The 12,099-nt window shown below is 38.4% G+C and overlaps 1 protein-coding gene across 1 annotated transcript in view; it reads left to right on the forward strand.

Moving 5' to 3' along the window:
• LOC148724718 (uncharacterized) overlaps positions 1-12,099 on the forward strand; it is a 51,019-nt gene that overhangs the window by 26,398 nt on the left and 12,522 nt on the right. The gene's annotated exons all lie outside the window — the stretch shown is intronic.

Here is a 12,099-nt window from a genome sequence, read left to right on the forward strand (position 1 = left end):
GTCTGTATTGGGTATTGAGTGGAAGCCCATTGTAAGGTATGCCATGCTTACAAAACTGTGACCTCAAACTGAAAAGTGACCAGAATATCAATCAAAAGGAACCATGAACCATTCCACCTGTCACAAATCAAAAAATGAAAGCTTTAGGAACGCATCTGAAGCTGGACACAGTAAATTGGGGCAATTGATCAACCTAAGAAACTCGTAGGGCCCCAGAAAAATACCTGTTATTTATTTTTTTTTCACTTTCAGCAGTGATTGTCGCCTGAGAACTAATTATTTAAATGTTCTTCATGCGATCATGAAAACCCAACAATACCCCCATTTAACTATCAAAGCAAAGCAAAGCTATGTTATTTTTTCGCCCTCCCAAGTAGCAGTTAATATTCCACAATGTATCATCAGTAGGGAACGAGTAAAAACACTTTGGCAAACTTTTAAGGTTTTCGAAACTTTTAAAACAGAGCGTCTGTCATGGACGTGCAATGTAATAATCCGCCATTTAACCATTAACAAATGGTTAAAGAAGCGTAAGAGTCGCGCGAGGCGATAGCCGAGAGGGACTCTAGCTTCTTGAGTGCTTAGCAAACCTCCCAAGTGCATCCATTTAACAAATGGTAAACACCACACCGTACACTATTGAGTTATGGATGCACGCGGGAGGTTGCTAAGCACGAAAGAAGCGTAAGAGTCCCACGAGGCGATAGCCGAGAGCGACTTTAGCTTCTTGAGTGCTTAGCAAACCTCCCAAGTGCATCCATTTAACAAATGGTAAACACCACAGCGTAGACTATTGAGTTATGGATGCACGCGGGAGGTTGCTAGCACGAAAGAAGCGTATAAGTCGCGCGAGGCGATAGTCGAGTGCGACTCTAGCTTCTTGAGTACTTAGCAAACCTCCCAAGTGCATCCATAACTCAATAGTGTACGCTGTGGTGTTTACCATTTGTTTTATAACGTAACATTGATACATTGTAGCTAAAGAGTTCCCTTTTATTTAACAAATCTTACGTGACCAGAAAAAACAAGCGCGCGCGGAAAAATAGTCTTTGCATTTGCTCACGTCACCAGCGTACACCCATGGGCAAATGGGGGACGCTAAATTGACCAATCAGAGCGCGCGCTTTACTTTAGTTATGTTATAATTCTAAATGACAGTCCCTAAAAAGCTGATGTTGCTTACGATGTCTTTACAGAAGAAACATTAGTACACTGGGTTTTTTTTCCAATTCTAATTTTAAGTGAAGATGACATTGATGAAACAATTGGAAATATCTTGAATGTTTCTTTCATCAAAGGCTTCCAGCAGTGTTATTTTTTGTACAGAGAAAATGCAATCGTGCTATATCTGAATCATTTTGGTCCTGATGAGACCAACTATACAAGTACGTATAGCACCAGGGGTGGTGGGGTCTTTTTGTTTACTAAGTGCGATCCATCTGTTAGTTTTAAAACGCTATTTATTTCCTTTGTACTTTAGATTTTTGCAAAGGAGGATTAGTCAGGTATCCCACAGTTCCACGCTTCGAGCTATATTATCAATTCGCTCTAGTCACGTAATCACTCAGTCGAGATGGAGGTAGTTGAGATCAACAGTGAAGTGCTCTCGCGTTCGCCACTAATTTATGTCAACTGCTTGGATTTGGATAGTCAGACTTACATCAAACTTTCCAATTTGGCTTGTTGTCCGAGACTTCCAGCTTCTCAATGTGATATTCTTTCAATTTACCCAAACAGCTAGAGGATGAAAGCGAAGATCGAAGACGTTCAGTGCTTATAACTTCGACTTCGATTGCGTCGAAAATCGGTCTCTTGCCGCTTCGGATATTTGACCTTATGACGAATATGAAGGAGAAAACAACATCCCAGAAATGCCCTGGCTAGACTTAAAAGTCTCAAATTGTAATTGCAGTTGCTACCCGACGAAAGGAGAAATCGCCGTGAAAAGCCAGTCTTCTGAAGAAGTGGCAAGCGACTCGAGTTACCAAAAGAAATAAAAAAAATCACTCCATCACGAGATACTAACATTAATTCAGGAGCAAACCTTTACACAGATGTACCAAAAGGGGCATTTAATATACGGATAGCAAAGGCTATCGATCGATCAATAGCGGACCGGGTGATACACCAGTGGAGGAAAGACGTCAAAATTTTGGCGCCAATTTAAGCAATTTTTAACGGCCACATATTCCTACAAAATTTGGGGACGTAAGGGGACCTTCGCTAATATTGAAAAGTGCCATTATTCAGACACCACCAGGCGGAATAATATGCTTAAGTACCAACCAATAATAGCACAACAGGCAAATATCGATCAAATGTTAAAGTAAAGCGCATATAAAAGCCACTCAGTCGTGCATACCACTCAAAATAAAGGCGTTTTTCTTTTCCATCTAGAGAAGAGTAAGTTCGAGTACTAAAGTACTAAAGTCAACTTAGCTGTTACAAGAATACATAAAACCGTTCAAATCACCTTCCGTGCTCCTGAATAAGGACAAACAGCCGTTTAAAATTGAGTCAACTTTCCAGCGCGTGCACTCGAATTTGATGCAATGTGACACCTTCTCATTGATAATAACGCGCAAGAGCTAATGGGATACCCGACTGATCCTCCTTTGATTATTGCTTAACCGCCTATTGTCTATGCTTAGTTAATGTTTATCTATGTCGCGGTTTATCTTTGTCGATTTATTTGTTGTTGTTGCATTTTCATAATCAGCACGAGCTCCCGCGATCAGATCTTTTGTCTACATTTTAGAAAACTTAAATGTAAATTAAAACTATGTTTCTTTCAATGTCTCTGGATTCTGGATCTGGAAAATAACTTTTAGTTTAAATTTATGTTATTCGTATGCGGCCTACAGATGCTGGTATTGTTCAGGAATTTTCGTTGTTCTCGCCCGTTTGTTGAAAGTGAACCTTCAGCCCACTCCCCCTCCCGTTCTTACCCTTTACACCTCTGCATTGATATCTATATTCTCCACACTAATCTCTGTACATTTCCTATGGTAACCACAAGGAGAATTTGTTCGATAATCGGGAGCTTCTTACAGTAACTTGGTGATCATTTCCATTATTCTCATAACCTTTACATTTGATTCAAGGGTGATACTGTAAGGAGAAATTAGAAGCCTGTCAACCTTACGATTTAAAGGGTTAAAAGAGGAAATTAAAATAGAAAGCGAAAGTTTAAGAACCACTTTTCTTTCAGTGCAGTGACTAAAACTCTAAGAAGCCTGGAGAACAGAGCTGTTACGTTATGTTGCAGAACTCAGGTGGTGAAACGAAAGTCTTAAGCCGGCAGTAAAAACAAGACAATATTTCAGCCGTTATCTAGAAATTTTCCCAAATCCTATTTGGTGTCTAAGAATCAGCAAAATTTATGAAATACCACGAATGATTAAGGAAAGGGTCTCAGTTCTCGGCTTTATTCCTGCGTGAGAAAATTAAACGCAGGGCGAACTCGCGAGAAGATCACGAGCCCTGTGCGTTCGCGTCCGATAATAATAACTCTATTACCGTGTCAATATAATAGCAGTTCCCCACTAAGTAAGGACAGCTATCCACAATGTTAATAAAAATAAATAACCCCCTATGTTCCCCTATATAATTCCCCTATATCATCCCACCCTATGTATAAGCCAAAAACAATACAAATTTAAGTTTGCAATAAAATATCTCTACTAAATGTATTATATAAAAGTAACTATAAAGTGACCGATAACTAAATTAAGAACTACAAAGTATGCAATTACCGCAATTATTGAGGAAATTCGTTTAGCAAGGTCTATTTTCCTGATCGCTCTTTCAAATCCATCTATAGTTATAAGTTCCCTTATTTTGCCGACACTTTCCCCATCATCAAGTACATTCTTCCATTTCCCTTTTAACATTTGAAGAATGGTTTCACAACTGTGCCTTTTCCTGTATCCTGTAAGGTAATCACTGAGCCGTTCATTAAATTCCGCTGGGATTTGATTAGCAAGGAGCTTTTCGAAAACTTTGTTTACCATGATCTGCACACTTACTGGACAATAATTTTCCATGTTCAATCGGTCGTTCTTTTTATGAACGGGCACCCACTCACATCTCTTCCAATTCTCACAATACAACGGTTATAAAGATCAAATAAGGGCACAGCGAGCTCAGCCGAGCCTATTTTAAAAGCTTTAGGTGGAATAGTCTCTTACCCCGGGCGCTTTCTTGGGATCAATGTCTTTTGAAATCTTAGCAACATCAGCCACTGGTATTTCCTTGTAATAGGATTGGTCATCACCGCTGGACATTTTAGGATTCACAATTGCTTGTGTACTTTCATGATCCCGCAGCGTGGAATCCGCCACGTCGTTGTCAGGGCCGATGTCGTCTGCAATGATCGAGAAATAATCTCCCACAGTCTTTGTAATATCTTACTGAATGGTGATTATCGAGTCATTAACATTAATCTTCAATTTCATTTCTGAGGATTCTTTAACTTTTTTGACCAAGAAAAGGCATGAATGTTTTATAGAACTTGTGTGGCTTATTCCTGAGGTCGTCAGACTTAGTCTTCCAATAATCTTTAATGACTTTACGTCTGACAGGTGTATAAAATATTCTGAGTGCTTGTCTTCTTCGTCTAATTGCCTCCTTCCACTCAGTTGTCACATATATATATGCAGTGGCGGATCCAGGGGGAGGGTCAGGAGGTCCGGACCCCCCTAACAGGCCTGATGCTTACAACTTTGAAACTGAAATTCGTACATTGACAGGATTGTATATCATTTTTTAATTGACTGACCTTTTTAATGAATCCAAGTAAACGGTGAGCGGCCAAGGAATTATAACGTGCAATCGCGACTGGTGGGAGGGGGGCGTGGGGGCTGTGGGGAGAAGTAATTTGCCTCAAAAGAGTCCAACAGTCCTTTCTGAAACAAAGTTTGGACCCCCCCCCCCTCCCAATCAAAAGTTACTGGATCCGCCCCTGTATATGGCACATCTTCGCCTCTAACACGCATTCTTTTGCATGGCATATGTTCGTCTACAATGTCCTGTAACTGTACGCTGAAAAATTCAGACCAATCGTCAACATCATCTAAAAGTTCAGCGACATGCCATGGGGAGGCTGCTAAGCCGGTTCCTTAAATTCCTGTTCATCTAAGCTTTTACTTAACCGAAAATTCACTACATCTGCTTTTGATTTGGCCACCCTTTTATAAAAGCGTAGACAAGGGCATGGTCACTCAGCCCTGGATCAAACACGCTGCTTTTGGTGAAACTATCAGGTAGGTTGGTAAGAATAACATCTATGAGTGTCTTACCCACTTGCTCTCCAATTCTCTGAACTCTGGTCGGTTTAAAGTAGAGTTTTCCTTCATTTCTTGCTAGTCCAAGACGATCAAGACTCAAATCACCAAGCAATACAATTATAGGTTGCCTTTGTAGATTTGCCTAATTGCATATGTGGTTAGCTCTTCTTCGAGCTGTTGTCGATACGATAATGTAAAGATTTTTGGAGGTCTATACAGGCCAATCTCAATCATTTCTTTCCGCTTTTAATAGATTGACGAGCTACATAAAGAAACACGAACTTTTGTATACCTTACAATACGACTTTCGAAAGGGGCATTCAACCCAACACGCAATATTGGACATTAATGAGTAAAACTGTTGGGCTACTTGCAAAGCTACGCCACTCTGTACCTCGACAAATACTACTGAATATGTATAAGTCACTAATCCACTCTTATTTAACTTATGGTCTTGCCGCCTGGGGTCAGGAATGCAAGACTTATCTTAACAAAATTCTTATTCTTCAGAGAAGAGCCCTTCGTCTGCTGTACTTCGCAGTTTGGCATGACCATGCAATTCCTTTATTTCTTAAAGCAAACGTGCTTCCGATAACTTTTCTTTATTACGAGTCCGTATCAACCCTAATGCACGATATCAACATACTATATACATTTCAGAAAACGTCTAATATTCATGCATACAACACACGATCGTTTACGTCTGGAAAGTTTTTATGTTAAAAGTTGGAGACTAGAAATTCAAAACAATTCCTTCTCTCGGATGGGAGTAAAGCTGTGGAATAAGATACTAATTGCAAGCTGTATAACGAAAGAAGAAAAAAAAGCTTTCAAAAAAGTCCTTCGCAAATTACTAATTGATATGTTAGAAAAAGAAGATAACTATATTCAGATCTTCATGATCATTGAAAAAAAAGGTGCATAGATACACCTTGTAAGTTTAAATGTCTTCTTATCTTTTTCTGTGTGACTCTGTGACTGTGTGACTGTGTAAATAACGACTCCTTGTCCTTAGATAGTAGACGATTTATGTTATTCAGGTACTTGTCTTGCCCCGCCACGATTAGCTTTTTAGCTATTTGCGGGGCAAATTATCCCACTTTTATTACTTTTATCAAGGAATAAAAATTGTTGTTGTTGTTATTTAATTGGATGTCTAATACGATAGGCTCGATGGTTTTGTAGCTCTTTGCTAGCGTGATTCTTTTACAAATTGACTCAGAAGATACGTAAGCTAAGATCCCTACTCCTCCCTTCTTCCTGTCGTTTCGGTAGAGCCCGTCACCAGGGATGTTAAATTGACTCTTACGATTGGAGGAAACGATTTTGGATTCGATATCATCCGTATGATGAGATGAGTCATAATTTCAGTATGATTGGAGTAATCATATCAACGCCATATCTAAAAATATCTCTTCTGGTATTGGATCTATTAAAGGAATAAGTCACTGTGTTCCTCCTGCAAATTTACAAAACATCTATCATGGGTTAGTCCAATCGCACTTCGACTATTGTAGTGTTGTTTGGGGTAACTGTGCCAAAACATTATCTGACAAATTACAGAAACTGCAAAAGCGGGCGATCCGCGTCCTCACTCATTCTAGTTATGATACTGACGCCAACCAACTACTTACAGAATTAGGCTGGGACAATTTAGAAACTCGACGTCAAAAACTTAAGACTAAGATGATCTATAGGTTCTTAAATGGCCTCACACTCAATTATTTGTCCTCAAAATTCATTCAGAGGAATAATGTGATTACTTCTTACAATTTGCGCGATTCTGAAAATAAGCTTGCTATTCCCTTGCGACGTACTAATTATTATTAAAATAGCTTTGGTTATAGTGGCGCAGTCGTCTGGTACAGCCTACCCCCAGCTGCTAGGCAAGCAACATCTCTGGCTAATTTTCGACAATTGTTAATTAATTCCGACACGGCATTCCTGTAAAATAGGCTTTAATTTAATTTACCTTCTGTAATAGTCAATAATATTTTAAATTAGACTAATATACATAGTTTATACATAGTATACATAGTTTTTCGTAATTAGTTGTAGTTTTTATATTAAATAGTTAATGCCTGATATATTTTACCGTGTTTAAATAAAGATGACGATGATGATGATGATGCTGAAGAATCAGGAACTGTAATCATTAATCAGCGTAATCCGTATAACACTTCAAAATGGCGGACGACAAAGGGAAAAGGGTCTTAGCACCATAATCCCTCATTTCCCGTTTCTCGTAGCCCGTTCCATGTTCCCCGTTCCCCTTTCTTCTGTCTCCGTTCTGTGTTCTTCGTTCCCCGTTCCACATATCTCGTTCCCCGTTCCCTGTTCCTCCGCTCTCCTTTCTTCGTTCCCCGTTCCACATATCTCGTTCCCCGTTCCCTGTTCCTCCACTCTCCTTTCTTCGTTCCCCGTTCCACATATCTCGTTCCCCGTTCCCTGTTCCTTCACTCTCCTTTCTTCGTTCTCCGTTCTCCTTACCCCGTTCTCTGTTTCCCGTTTCCCGTTTCCCGTTTCCCGTTTCCCGTTTCCCGTTTCCCGTTTCCCGTTTCCCGTTATTTGTTCCTCAATCTCATTCCCCTTCCCCAGTCCTCGTTCTCCATTCCCCATTCCTGGTTTTAGTAACATCCAACAAAAGCGAAAGTTTTAAACGTCTGTCAAAGTTTCCATTGATCCACATACAGCACGTATTCGAGCGAATTCAGCGAAAATCAGCCTTCACCAAAGAGACAGATCGGATTCTGAGCCTGTTTGGGGTGAGATCTGATATTCTTTATTACAACTGTCTGCGAAAAATACAGGGCAGTGGTGCATTCTTAATGATATTGTCTCCATCAGATTCCAGAGGAAAACAAGTGTTTGCTCGGAAGTTCATTTACATTGTTGTCTTGTAGAGGATATGACGCGCAAAATGGGATCTTGTCAAATGTATAGCACAACCAGTGCACTTTTTAAGGTACCATTTACGGCTGTATACATATACCATTGCAAACGTGCTTTGCCTCATTCATTCAAAGCCTTATGCTTGACAAGTCATTATTCAGAGGAGGGAAACCGAAAATACCCAATCTGTGTAATAATTTTTTTGCAGGAGTAACATATTACAATTTGCTGTACAATGTTTTACAAATTGCGTAGACCGACGATTATTCCAAAATGCCACAGCCTTCATTGCAAAAAGCGTTACTCACCTTTATCACAAAATGATGCCGCCATGTGTATTACAAAATGTCCAAATTATTACAAAATGCCGAAACTATCACTACAAAATGCGTACTTTTTCTCTGCTAGTTTCCCCATAAATTCCTTTCTTAGTAGCTATTTTAAAATCTTCGAAATTGGTGTAAGGGATTAAGACTGTTTTTATAGTCTTATTACAGTTTTTCCACCAGGTTAAACAAAGGAGGTAGCACAGCTTTGTATTAACATGATATCTTGTAAAAAAAATCTACGCGCGTTTCATCGTTGGTGATTAACTTCTCTCTTCTGTTGGAGGTTTCTCCTCGCAAGAAAGAGAAATGAAACAGAACGCAGAAGATGTTATGATATTTTTCAGGGATTTGATTATTGTTTTTACTGTACTTATTATTTAACTGATCAGGGTCGTAATTTGTGTTCACTCGGGTTATTTTTCAATCTTTGTTTAGCAGGAAATTTTTTTTACTTCAGTCTATTGATTTTAGTTTGCTGTGTCATAGGTTCAGAATTAACACCGAATAAAACATGATTTGTATATATTTTATTTTTAAATTTTTATCACTCGTCTCTGAAAATTCAAATATTTTGGATCGAAACTTTTTTTGTAAAAAAAAAAAAAAATATGGGAGAGGATTCCGAATTTCAAACAAATTAATAAGTCGAGAAGGATTCGATTTTTTATTCATCTTAGTATATTGATAACTAGTAATCTGTCTTTTGAGATCAAGTTTTTTTAAGTTCAGAATCAACACCGAAAAAGACACGATTTATATATTTTGTAAGGTAAGTTGATAAATAAACTTGAGTAACGTTCTTCTCTCGTCTTTGAAAACTGAAAATCAGATGTTTCAGATCGAGACACCGTGAAAAAAATTATGACAGAGGATTCCGAATTTCAAACAATCTCACAAGCGGACAAAGATTCAATATTTTCATCCTTAGCATATTTTCTTTCAGTCCCATTATTTCAGTGATAATTCTCCCTACTGTCTGCCATATAATTCTTATGAAGTCAGTTAGGAGAATCTGGAATTAGGTCAACTGATACTCCCCTATTTGATACTTTTCTTTATTGTCATAACTTGTGTGCTTGATTTTGTGGTGATATTCTTAGGAGAAATTCTATCCTGATCACTCATGGGAATTCAAGGGTTAATATTTGTTTTAAGATCATGTTCAAACATTGTTATGGCACTGGTTATTTTCATAAATAATATGTTTTACAGGCACGGTTTTGGTTTCGTTCATAAAACGATCAGGATACTAAACTTGGAGACTTCTACGTTTTTCGTTTGGTAAGTAGCTTAAAAAATGATTCATCCACGGTCCTTTATTTCTTAATTCGGACAAAAACTTGGTTATATTTGGTGATAGAGGATTTAAACGTGAAAGCAATCTTTGAAACGAGGTTCTCGATGGGTTTAACCGTTAGTTGTAAAACGACAAAAACGATTAACCGTTAAGCGTAGAAAAAACTAGCCATAAAAATTACCTTGTTCATCGCAACCGAAAATAATTAACCGTTGCCGTAATATACCCGAGATTCCAACCGCTGGCCATAAACACCATCACCCCACTGAGACCCGCCTAGACCTGCTGACGATTTGTTGTTTCAGTGGTCTAAGTAATTAAACTGAGATTCTCTGTCATTTTTTTTTAATTTATCGATCAAGTTATCATTTTGCTCTTCATCCGCGTGACTCTGGCTATTTGCATTCATCTTTCTTTACAGGTTTTTACTTCAATTTCTTGCTTTTGGTTTCTGGAGTTACACGATCAACGCATCAAACTCTGCACTTGCCACGTGCCGAGTTCAACGGTTTGTTTGAAAGGTAAGCAGCTAATAAGAGTTAAAATAGAAAAAAATTGATTTTCCTTTTTTAAACATTCTAAAATGATTTATATGGAAACTTGATCTAATCAGTGATAGGAATGCAAGAGATCCAAACAATCTCAGAAATTGAGGAAAATTTTCCGTTCTAAAGTTTGACGCGAACATAGATCTGTAAACAAAATAAACTGGTTTTTGCTACCCTTAAACCTTCACCTCCAAAATCGGATTAGCAATTCTCTCTTCTTGGTCACATACATTTGCTTTAAAAAAAGTGAAGAGAATTTGATGTTGGATCAAGATAACATCCTTACTGCTGATCACTTTGCGTATTCTCATCACCTGCTTGCATGATAATGCTTATAATATTGAACAGGAGAAACTATTTGTAAATTAACTCTGACATGTGGGGGTTATATAAGGCAAATCAAATTTTATAACATAACTAAGGCAGAGCGCGCGCTCTGATTGGTTAATTCAGCATCTACTATTGGCCCATGGGTGTATGCTGCTGACGTAAGCATATGCTACGACTATTTTTCCGCGCGCTTGTTTTGCTAGTGTTAAGGATTGAGTAATGTTCAATTGAGTGTCGAATGTAATCCTAGCTGGCTCTGTTTCTTCCTTACTTCGCTTTGTGATTGGACATGAAAACACACGCCAATCTCTCAACCAATCAGATGCTGATAACTTAAGGTGGCTAGTACCAGTTCCATCTTTTTGATGGTTTGTAAATATGAAAGAATACAACAAAAAGACTGAACACTTTCACGAGGTTGAATTACATAATCATTGATTATCCAAAATGTCATTTCGTCACCATTGGTTTCCATGGCAACGTTTCCAAAGGAGTATTCAGACTCATTTGTTAGCTTGTTGCTCAAATAATAGTGATAATGCACAAAGATTTAAGAAAGATTCTACGGGGCGGAGTTTCATAAAATATAGAAAACGCCAATTTTCTCACGGTGCAAACTTTCCTTCCGTAGATTTTACCAGGATTTTTTCTGATGATTCTATTCATTGATAATGTTATATTGGAACAATAAAAGGAAGGGGTCACCGGACTTATTTTCATGCAATTGCCCACGTAAATTTAGCAGTTCACACGCGCGTTCTTGTGCATTTAAAAATCCGGATTCTATAACATCGACAGTTGCTCAAGATTTGTTAGGGCTACCGCGCAATATTGAGTGTGCTCGCGTGAGCACCTGGGATCTGATGTTTATAGACGTTTACTGGTCTGAAAATCATTTATTGGGCGTCAAGACAGCCTCTTGAGCTCACCTTGAAGTACTTACTCATAACTTCTGGCTACATTATATCATTTTCCTTGGAGGTTTATAGTCTTTCCTTTCTTCAGGCAGATATTCTTTCACTTGGGTTCCGACTTTTTTCGCTATCGTGAGATTTGTTCAAATTGGATTTTTCGTTTAGATGCGTAGCAGCCTTTGTGTTGCCAAAAATAGTCTTCTTTATCTTCGTTTCTGTCTCCTGCATACGCAGTGGCCGTTGAATACATGAAATACACGCTGGCAGGCAAGCTTCTAACAAAATAAGACAAAAGTAGAGTAGACCGAAAAAAGATTTGCGCCGCCATATTTGTTTTTAATTTTCACTTCTTTCGCATGCACTGACGATGTATTAGATTTCACTAAGGGCGTTTCACAATAGGACGTTTTCAAAAATGCCAGTGAAGGAAGGTTGCTATTTTCATCCAAACTCAGTTTTTTCGTTTTGCTGTCGATTATCCACAGCGATGCATTTGTAATT

Source organism: Stylophora pistillata, chromosome 8 (genome assembly GCF_964205215.1).
Source record: "Stylophora pistillata chromosome 8, jaStyPist1.2, whole genome shotgun sequence".
Taxonomy (NCBI): Eukaryota; Metazoa; Cnidaria; class Anthozoa; order Scleractinia; family Pocilloporidae; genus Stylophora; species Stylophora pistillata.